Source organism: Eschrichtius robustus, chromosome 11, assembly GCF_028021215.1.
Source record: "Eschrichtius robustus isolate mEscRob2 chromosome 11, mEscRob2.pri, whole genome shotgun sequence".
Lineage (NCBI taxonomy): Eukaryota > Metazoa > Chordata > Mammalia > Artiodactyla > Eschrichtiidae > Eschrichtius > Eschrichtius robustus.
The window spans coordinates 73,508,969-73,520,437 of NC_090834.1; the positions used below are offsets into that span (position 1 = coordinate 73,508,969).

At 48.8% G+C, this 11,469-nt stretch overlaps 1 non-coding gene across 1 annotated transcript; it reads right to left on the reverse strand.

Moving 5' to 3' along the window:
• Window positions 1-815: 815 nt before the first annotated feature.
• On the reverse strand, window positions 816-888 carry TRNAK-UUU (transfer RNA lysine (anticodon UUU)). The gene has a single exon. It is a non-coding gene; the product is annotated as a tRNA-Lys (tRNA).
• Between the last annotated feature and the right edge of the window lie 10,581 nt (window positions 889-11,469).

Consider the following 11,469-nt stretch of genomic DNA (forward strand, 5'->3'; position numbering starts at 1 on the left):
CTCCGCCTGCACTGGCCCAGGGAACACTGACAAAGCTCCTGCCTCCCAGGGCTCCATGCAGGACAGGGCGTAGGTCCCTCCTACTCTCTCCCCAAGCCTCTCTGAAAGGGCAAGAGTCAGCCCCAGGGAGGCCCCAAGACCATCTTTCAGAAACCAGCCCCGCCCTCAGCATCTAACACCGCTTCTCCCGTCTGTGGTAGAAACTGCCCGCTGTCCACCGACATCCACCCTCTGCTCCCCCCACAGCAAGAGCTTTAATTTTTTGTGTTATAGCCATTATAAACTATAGCTATTATATATTTTATATAAACACGTAAATATATATCATGTATTGTGCTATTATAATAGAGTATGAGATATTACTGACATACAATATGTTATATTGTATATTTTGCATATATTTGTTGCATACATTTAAAGCGCATGATTTGATGAGTTTGACACGTGTACATACCCATGAGACCATCACTACTATCAAGACGATTATAGCCATCACCCCAAAAGTAGTTTTATGCCCGTTTGCAGTCAGTCCCCTCCTTGCTCACTCCTTTCCATGTCCCTCATCCCCAGGCAGCCAATGATCTTTCTGTTCCTAAAGATTAGATGGCATTTTCTAAAGTTTTATGTAAGTGGAATCCCACAGGAGGTACTCTTTTGTCTGGCTTCTTTTGCTCATGATAATTACTTTGAGATTCATCCCGGTTGCTGTGTGTACCAACAGTTCATTCCTTTTTATTGCTGAGTAGTAGTTCATCATGTGTTTTTTTGCTTTTTGGGTTTTTTTTGGTCGCACCATGAGGCTTGTGGGATCTTAGTTCCCTGACCAGGGATTGAACCAGGGGCCTCAGCAGTAAAAGCGCAGAGTCCTAACCACTGGACCACCAGGGAATTCCCTCCATCATATGGATGGACCACATTCTGTTTATCCATTCACTTCTTGATGGAGAAACTTGAATTGTTTCCAATTCAAGTTTGGGGCAATTACAACTAAAGTTGCTACATCCACACAAGTCTTTGTACAGACATACGTTTTCATTCTCTTGGGTAAATATATAGAAGTGGATTGTCTGGGTCATAGGGTAGATGTATGTTTAGCCTTCTACGAAACTGCCAAGCCATTTTTCTAAGTGGTTGTAATTTTACATTCCCGCAAGTGGTGTCTGAGAATTCCAGTTGCTCTACATCTTCATCAACACATGGTATGATCAACTCTTTTATTTTTAGCCATTCTAGTGGGAGTTAAGTAGCATCTCACTATGGTTTTAATTTGAATTTCTCTACTGACTAACGATCATGTTTTTATGTCCACAGCTCCTCTTTTAAACTGGGCATAGGGGGCTTCCCTGGTGGCACAGTAGTTGAGAATCTGCCTGCCAATGCAGGGAACACGGGTTCGAGCCCTGGTCTGGGAAGATCCCACATGCCGCGGAGCGACTAGGCCCGTGAGCCACAATTGCTGAGCCTGCGCATCTGGAGCCTGTGCTCCGCAACAAGAGAGGCCGCGATAGTGAGAGGCCCGCGCACCGCAATGAAGAGTGGCCCCCACTTGCTGCAACTGGAGAAAGCCCTCGCACAGAAACGAAGACCCAACACAGCCATAAATAAATAAATAAATAAATAAATAAATAAACATTTAAACTGGGCATAGGATCACTCAACTACAGACTATGTCTTTCAGCCTCCCTTGCAGCTAAGTGTAATCATATGATTAATAAAATGTGAGAGAAATTAATTTTTTAAACTTCACTCCTGCTTACTTAAAATTGCTTGCCCTCATTCCATAGTTTGTATCAACCTGTGTTTGCTGCGGTAATACTGCATAAAACCACCCCAGAATTCAGTGGTAAACAAACGTGAGTATTTATTTCCTGCTGACAGATCTGCAGGTCTCAAAGCAGCTGCTCTGTTCCCAGCCATGGGTCAAGTTCAGGTCTGCCCCACATGTCTCATTCCCACGCCCAAGCTCCAGAGACAGCAGTCACCTTGGGCAGGTTCTGCTCACAGCTGAGGTCAGAAGCTCCCAGAGGATCAAACAGAAACTTATGATGCCTGTTAAGGCCTAGACTTGGAACTAGGGCAGGGAAGTTTATTCCACTTGTGGCGATAGACCAAAAAGAAGTGAAAATTTGCTGGACAATGTAATCTCCCAGTGAACTCTTCCCCCTCCCACGAGGTAGAACACAGATGAGTCTGTGACCCACACCTGACCATGAAGCTGAGGTTATTATTCTAGGGATGGTGGAGCTACAGGACGGAGGGCACCTGGGTCCCTGAGAGTCCTTGCAGAGCCGAACTGCCTGCACACCTGTTCCACTCTCAACCTGAGTATGGTGAAGTGAGGATGCAATAACCTCCATCTTCTTTATGACGCTGCATTTTTAACCCTCTCTGTTTCCGCAACCTAGACTTCACCCTAATATATGCTCCAGCTTTTCCTTTTCTGACACAGGGAAAATTTGTTTTTGTTTTGCTTTGCTTTAATCTCTTCTCAGGTGGAAAAAAAATTACGCAAGCATTCTTTCATGATTAGCAGCCAGAAGAGGGAAGGTCCCAGGGTCAAAATGCAAAAGTTAATACTTCACGTTACCATCCAGCCACATGACCTACCCTGCTGGGTGTTTCCAAGAATTCTGGAAACTGACTTGCCACGTTCAGAGCACGGCCTTCCCTGCTCTCCTGCCCACCCAGGCCGTTCACCTTCCCCCCACACAGAGCTCCCGGCTCCGCTGCCCCCAGTCCCTCCCTCCCCGGGCCTGTGGCTGGTCTTGCAGAGCCAGGTGCCAGCGCCGGCCCTGGTATCCTTGCCTCTGACTGGCAGCGCCTCCACCCAGCCTCACTCCACTCAACAAACACGAAATAGCAGGCTAGGGCATCTCCTGAAGTTCTGCTCTCATTAGCACACTGGGAGGTAAGTGCAGGCAACCAGGGAGAATTTACCCTGCAGCAACAGGCTTCTCTGGAGAAGCCAAACACACCCCAGCAGGTAGCGAGTGCAGAGGCTGGGGGCCTCTAAGTGCCTCTGAAAACGTTCCTTTTCCCTCTGCACAGAGCCAGCCTCCCTTGCCCTGTGTCTTCTGCAGCCCCAGCCCCGTTTTCGTGCCCCTTCAGCGGGCGCAGCTGTCAGGCTCTTCTCCAGGGGAGCTTCCTGAGAGCCTGGGAAACGGCCCAGCCTCATCTGGGGCTGCTTCTCCTCCATGCACACTCTCTGGCCACGAGCAACTCCACCCTGTTGCAGAAAAGCCCTGGATCTCACTGCCTGCTCTCCTCCCTGCCCTCAATGCCCTTACCCTCTTCTCCACCTGGGCAAACTCCTTCCCATCCTCCAAGTTCTGATTAAATGACACCTCCTTGAAGAAGCTTGCCCTCGGCCTCCACACACAGTGGTTATATCCTCCTCTGGCTTCCACCAACCCACGGGCAACTCTGTTCTAGTTCCAGCCCCTCTGTATCATTGTGAGGAGTTTAACTATTTTCCCCGCCAATCAGTCTGTGCCTGCTCTGAGGTAAAGGTCAAAGTCTTTTTTGGTATTTGGGTCTCCAGCACCTGGCCTAGTGCCAAATAAATGACAAGTATTGAGTCCATGTTTATTGATGCCTGGAGCAATGAATGAGCAAAAACACAAACTGAAGAAATAAACAGCCAGTTAGATGCGAGTCTGCTTGGATGCACTTTCCATCTCTAGCACTTATTTCTGTTGAAGTATGTCTTATATATTTATTTTCAATCTCCTCTTCCACCCCACTTGTGAACTCTGTGAAGACACAGGCCGAGCCTGTTTCATTCACTGGGTATCTTCAGTACCCAGTTTAGGGCCTGGACCTTAGAAGGTGCACAATAAATATCTGTTGTAGAAATGAAAAAAGTGAACACATACTGGATTGGAGGATAACAGGATGTTTGAGTGGGTACCAGGACAAAAGCAGGAAAGGTCCACTCTAGTTTTATAATCTAGAGAGGCCTGGCCACTTCTGCTTGAGGAAGAAGAGTTTAACTGGTCTCTTGGTTTCATAAAGATAAGGCCCAGGCTTAATCTAAAAGTGTAGGTTAAGGAAATTCAGGGCCAACCTTCTTTACAAAATAATTATTAAGCATCTGCCCTATGACAAGGACCTATATCTGTACTTTTTTTTTTAATGTTAAAGGAATGGCAGTTTTTCCTTTGGTTCTGTTTTGTTACTCCTGATGAGTGGTGGAGGTGTCATGGCCTTGGTCCCAGAGAGAAAAAAGTGATGAGAGAAGATGCCGAGCTGAGGGAAAGCAGCAACACCCCTCCCTGGCCCCTCCTCCCAGGACCAGGGAGAAAGAGGCAGGGACAGGGCTGCTTGTGATGGGCTGTAGATAATGGCCATGGGAACTCTGATACTGAAGTTTTAATTCTAAGTTCTTTCTGTGGGCCACAATTTCCTTAGAATCTCCTCAATACAATCCATTACCCGTGACAACTGTATGTCGGCGGGGTGGGCCTTGGAGAGTAAGGCAGGCTGCTGTGTCCATGCTTGGAGCAAACAGTTATGGGGGGGGCGGGGAGAGGGCCCAGAGCAGCAAGGACAGCTGGGGAGAATGAAGGGAGAAGCCCGCAACTGCAGCTCACAGAAGGAGGTGACAAGCAACACCCACCACAAGGAAACACTCCCCAGAAAGCCTCAGGGAGATTCAAGAGGGGCTGAGACTTCCTCCAGTCAGGCAGGGTGAGGGCCCCAGGTATCATACTAGAACAGTAAAGGAAAGAATGCTGCAAGAGCCCAGAGTATGGGAAGGCACAGATTATTAAAGGATGGTTGGATAGATGGATGGACGGAAGGATAGATGGAGGGGTGGATGGGTGTATGGGGAGATGGGTAGAAGAAGAGATGGATGGAACGGAGAATGAGTGGAAAAATGAATGGATAAGTGGCCATTATTACTTTTTCTGCTTACAGGTATGTGGACCCAAACAGAGAGACTGGCCGCTTGGATGTCAGAGTTATAAAGGAAACGGGTGAACGTGTTGCCCATCTGGAACTCACTTCACTGCCTAGAGTTCTAAAAAATAAGCCTGTCTCTTCTGCTTCCTGGCCCTCTGCCCTGGCAAGCCCGGTCCCAGGCTGGTGCGTGGATATGCCTCAATCAGCCCAGGGGAGGAAATCTCCTAGTTAAAATATTCAACTGCAGCAGCTAAGAATGCACACTGATTAGCCAAGTGCATCCCAGGCCCGGCTACTCCACTCCACCGCAGAGACCTGATTAGTGAAGGAGGAGGCTCAATCAGCACAGCCTGTAGGCCCTAGACAGGGCCCTGGCACTGCCAGCTCCTCATGGGCTGTCCCTCCTGGGGGGTGGGGCAGGCAGAGGGAGGGGCCATTGCTGAGCCCCAGAAAGTCAGCCTGCTCCAGGTCTCCTGCCGCCTCTCTAAGACCAGGACCTTATCAGCACCTCACAGTCTGCCAGGCTGAGTTTCCTATCATTTAATCATTTCATCATCACAGCACTTTGAAGCTGATATTATTACTACCCCCATTGTACAGATGAGGAGACTGAGGCTCAGTGAAGTCAGGTAGGCTACAGAAATAGAATTCAAACCCAAGTCTTAAGTTCACATGTAATACTATCCCTGCTACAAGCATCTATCTGACAGTGAGGGCGCCCAGCCTTTCCATCCAAAAGGGCTGGGCAGATAGGATGAGGCTGATAAGGGAGTCCCTCCTTTGTGGGTTCATCTTGGCTTCTCCAAAGGAGACAGCCACACAGACGTCTATTCCTGGACCTACCTACAGCTCCCAGATAAACCCTTCAAGACCCTCAGAAAGAGACCTTCCATGTCGCAGATGAGAAAACTGAGGCTGAAAACAATATTTTCCTCAAGGTTGTTTATCAAATAGCTAATCCATACAGGTGGAATTTGAATCCAAAGGCTGTGCAGTACTATTTTTACCGTATGAAGCTATCTCATTTGCCTGGAGTTTTGGAGTAACTGGACCCACCACATCACCCTTATAATAGTTAAGACTCTAACTACTGGTTACAAATGGAAGAAACTCCAACCCAAACTAGAATAAGAAAGGGGAATTAACTGGCTCACAAAACTGAAAAGTCTGAAGGGAGTTTCAGCTGCAGCTTGACTGGACTTCAAACCATATCCGCAGGGCTTGTTTTTTGTCTTTCAGCTGTCCTCTTCTTAAACTTCTCATGGTAGCACCCTGCAGAAAAACAGGCCTGACCTGCAGGCACTGGGGGTTCTACTCAAAGGGCAAAATCAGATATCTTTGTCCCAGAAGTCTCAGCTAAAGTGTCTTTTATCTCATTGGTTCTGTGTGAGTCACGTGCCCATCCGTGACCCAATCAGTGTGGCCTCAGGAATGCCAGGGGGCGGTGCTATTCCCCACCCGAAAAGCGCTGAAAGTTGGGGCGATGAGATTTCCCAAAGAAAATGCCAAGCGTCTTTAACAAAAGAAAGGTGCAGGGATGTTGTGGGCAGAATAACAGGCATCCCCTAGCTCCCAGTGCCTGTCCTCTGCCTTGGGCTCGGCCTCTTGGAACCACTTCTCCGTGTAAATGCTGGAAACCCACCACTGAAGCGCATGCAGCCCATGGAAGAATGGCTTCTGCAGGACCGCTTATTCCTTTTCCAAACGGACTTTGTTCTTGAAATCCTTCAATGAGGAGTAAGCCGGCATCACACATCTATCTGGATGTGGACTCAGGGTCAGAGGCATTTGATGATTTATTAACTGACCCACCAAATCTCGTGCCTCCCTGCGGCCCATGCTAACGGGCCATTTCATTTATTACTCGGCAAAGCTTGAGTCCGTGAAACAGATTCTTTCAATTACTTGTTGCAGTGGAATTTGGCAGTTCAAGTCAAAGAGCACTTATTAAGCACCAATTATATGTCATGGACATTGGGAATGCAGAGACAGAGGTCACCCAGATCCGGCAGATGGGACAGGCCTGTGACAATGTTTTCAGTGTTCTGCAGACAATACTGTATTAGTTGCCAGGGATGCCATAAGGAATTACCACAAACAGAGTGGCTTGAAACAACTGAACTGTGTTCACTCACAGTTCTGGAGGCCAGAAATCCGAAATCAAGGTGTTGGCAGGGTTGATTCCTTCTGGAAGCTCTGAGATCGAATGTGTTCCACGTCTCCCTCTTGGCTGCTGGTGGCAGCTGGCAATTATTGGCCTCTCTAGCCTGGTAGATATCTCACTCCAGTCTCTGTCTCCATTTCATGTGGCCGTCCCCTCTGTGTCTGTGTCAAATCTCCCTCTGCCTTTTCTCTTATAAGGACAGTTGTCCTTGGATTTAGGGCCCACCCTACTCCAGGATGATCTCACCTGGTGATCTTCAATTTCATCTGCAGAGACACTTTTCCCAAATAAGGTCACATTCACAGGTTCCAGAGGGACATAACATTTGGGGTCCACCATTCTACCCAGAGTTAACACTGTGCAGGGCACAGAGAGGCACCAGAGAAGGGAGCGGTTTCTGTCTTTAGAAGGTGAGGGCAGTGGTGTCCTCACAGAGGAGGGCACGGTGTTGCTCTCCAAGAGGAGAACAGGGGTCTATGAGCGAACAAGGGGAGCAAGGGCTTCGCAGGAAGGAGCAGGGACTGAGGCAAAGGGAAGAGAAGGAGCAGTCACCTTCAGGGAGTGAATAGTGTGGTGTGGCTGGGGCGTGGAGGGAGAGTGACAGAAAATGAGGCTGGAGAGGGAGGTGGGGCTGGACTTTGACAGCACCGAAGAGCCTTGCAAAAGAGTCTGGACTTGATCCTCCAGGCAACACAGAGCCACGGAAGAGGGAACCAGTTTGTTCTGTACTTGGCTCTACTCAGAGGCTCTTTTCTTATGGATTTTATGCATCTCCTTTGCAATCTTGGCAAATAATAGATTGTGAGCTATTTGAGGGTAAGATTCATTTTTGATTTACCACTGCATCTAGCACAACGCCCATGTGTACCACATAGCACATGCTCAGAAAACATGTCCTGTTTAATGAACGAGCCAAGTGAACTGAAAAGGTGATTGCTGAGGGCAGGTGGCCTCCAGCCCTCACCCATCAGAGGCAGTGTGGGAATAAAGTACAGAACTTGTGTTTATGGAACTCTGTCCAAATCGCAGTTCTGCCACTTAGGAGCTCTGTGACCTCAGGCAAGCCCTTCACTTTCTGGTTCTCAGTTTGCTCCTCTGAGCGATGGAAATAATCATCACTGCCATAAACACCGCAGGTTAATGTCTGAACCTCAGGCGTGTGTGGCCTGCCCCATGTGGCCTCCAATAAACAGGAGTTGGACCTGCAGAGGCTGAATTGCTGAAGGAGTGGAGCCCAGAGCTGGGCTGGTCATGGGATCAGCTTCAGCGGCTCAGAGGCCAGGGGCTCGGTGGCCCGCCAATGATGCATCTGGCATTAGGGCAGCCCCCGGCTGTGGCGGTGTCAGGGTTGACGCTCCTGTGACAAGTCATGGAGCTGCCCCTACAGCTGCTCATGTAGGTTGTGTGGTTGTCTGTCTAATGGAACCAGGAAGAGTTTCTCAGCTCCAAAGCTGGAGGGTGGTCTCCAGAAAGGCCAAGGTGCAACCCTGCCCCAGCACAAAGGACTGGGAGCCCCCCCCCCCCCCAACCGACCCAGGTCCACCCGGCCTGTTTCCCAGCTCCCAGCTTCACAGACTGCCCAGGAGGGCCAGGGATAAAGTTTCCATGGTGCCTTGTGCTCCAGAATCCTCTTCTAGGGCGCGGTCCTGGCTCTGCTCACGCTGTCCCTCTGTCAACTAGGGATCCCCCCACAGCGGCCCCCCTGCCCACCCCCTCCTCCCACCTCCCGTGCCATTTCAGTACCAGGTTAACACCATCCTGCTCTCCTTGGCGTCAGCTCACTGCTGCAGAGCCGCAGCTCCTAGGGAAGCTGGGACCATCAGAACGTTTCCCTTGAGGATCTGGATTTGGGACACTGAGTCCGTTGGCTGCGGGACCCGTCTACAGGGCTCTAGTGTCTGTTGGCACTTGGAGCTCACACCACAGCCTCACACAAGCCCCAGACGTGGGAACAAATGGTCCTGCAGAGAGGAGAATGAGGCACAAGCAGGCGCTAAAAGTGAGAGAAAGCGACTGCGGAGAGGCTCTCGGATATTGCTCCCTCTACATCCTGCAAGCCCAGCTGTCCCTCCTTGCACCAGAAGTAGAGCGAGTGGGTTTCGGTGTCCTACAGCTTGGAAATCCCTGCCACAAATATGCTTCCCCTCCTGGCTAAACCCGACTCTGCCTAAAAGGACCAGCTCGGGTTGTTCATTAGAGACACCCATGCCTGGCGCTGTGCATTCGGTGCTGATGCAGGAGGATGACAGACAACAGGAACTGCGCCTCTGAAGTGCCTGGCACCTGTTGATTCTTTAAACTTTTGCAGCAGTGCACTGAAGGTCCAATTTAAGGTCCAATTTTCAGATGAGGGACCCGAGGAACACGCAGAGGTGTTAAGCAATTATGCCAAGGGGACCTGGCATTACATAGAGGGGTTGGCCTCTGGCTGCAGAGTCCACATTCGTAGCCCCCAGCCATGCTGCTGGTCTGGGACATAGACGTCAGTTAAGACTGGTTTCTTCCCCGGGGACCCAGTGATGAGCTGGCAGAGCAGGAGATACTTTGTAACCATTGAGATAAGCAGAAAAGAGAGGAATGTTGCAAGAGCCGTGGCTCACACAAGAGGGAGCCACCAACAACCCAGGACAGTCAGAGGTCTTTACTGAAGGGTGGCCATCGAGCTGGACATTGAAGGATGTGTAGAAGACCTCAGGGTAGAGACGGAGGAGAGATCATCATAGACAAAGGGAACAGATGGTGCCAAGGTGAGCAGAGAGGAAAGCCCGCTGTGCCTTTTGTAGCCCACACTGACCTTATTCTCTTCTGAATCCTACTGCACTGACTGGGGATGCTCACAGGCTAATCAAATGCCCAGTGTACAGGTGCTGTGCAAGTCTCCTCTGTATCCACAGAGGCACATTTGCATGGCTGGTCCCTGCCTCTTTAAACCAAGTGTCCCACCCCAGGACTGTGTGGCAAGCTGATCCCCAAGAGGAACGATGCCTATTGCCTCAAAGCCTTTCTGTCTTGGCCCAATTCCAGAGATACCAACCACCTGTGGCATGTCCTGCCTTCAGCCCCTCCCTCTCCCTTCAGGCCTGCCATCTGGTCCTTCCCTCAATGCGCACCTCACCCAGGAAGTGCCTCTGTCCACTCAGGTAAGACCCATGTCTGAACCACCCAGCACCCAGGAGCCTGCCCTGTCCCCAGCCCACGTGGCTTCTAATGCCCTGGCCCACCTGCCCTGTGCCCACCAAAAGGGCTCAGTTAGAGCGCAGAATTTGTGTGCTGCTTCTCCACCTGGCAGTAAAGCCCCAGTAAACTCTGAAAAGCCCTCCCATTGGATCCTGTACTAATTACAACACACAGAATTCTCAATGTATTTCTGGGCTCCCTGGAAAGTAAGGGAAATTTCCACGACCAGACATGGACCAAAAAAGAGAGCAAGATCAGCAAACTGAAACTCACCTGTAAAAGGCAGAGTTTCCTGCAGGGCAAGTGTCAACACTGTGCTAAGGAGACTAGCCCTGTGCAGAAGGCAAGGTCAGAGATCTGAGCAAGACTCCAGCTTTAATCAGGGGACCTCTGAAGGAGACTAAAGTGGATCCATATCTCTAGGCCTCCTTGGCTCTCAGCAGAAGTACATATCAATCCTCTCTGAAAAACTAACCTACCAATCTAGGTCTGACAGGATTATCAGATAAGTTCAATTCAAAATGAGCTCACAATAGAAACTATCAAACATATACGAAATGGGTGAGAATCAGCTGAACAACAGATTTAGACCTTCAAATGCTTTAGATGTTGGAATTGTAATATAATTAGATACAATAACCCTATATTAAATAACCCTAATAAAGAGCTAAAATATGGAGCTAAAAATGTGCAGGGACCAAGAAACTATCAAAACTAGTCAGGCAAACATGAAAATGAGTAACATAGAACTTGTACAAGTGAAAAATAAAATTTTTGAAATTTAAAATTAAACAGTGGATCAGACACAATTGAATAGAGAATTAGTGATCTGGAAGTTGATGACATTTATGAGAATGTAACTCAGAGAGGGAGATGGATGAGAGGGTAAGTGATATGAAGGATGAAATGAGAAGGAGTAATGAGAAATGAAAGAGAGCCAATATTCAAAGAAGTAATGGCTGAGAAAATTTCCAGAACTGATGAAAATTTATAAATCTGCAGATGCAGAAACATAAATATATCAAACAAGGCTAAATAAATAAATCCATATAATATTGTAGTGAGCATGCAGAAGAACCAATGACAAAGAAAAGATCTTAAATGCAGCAAGAGAACAAAGCAGGTCATCCCCAAAGGAATGACAATTAGATTGACAGCAAAATTCTCAACAGTAATGGAAGCCAGAATATAGTAGAATAAGATCATCAAAGTGCTGGGAGAAA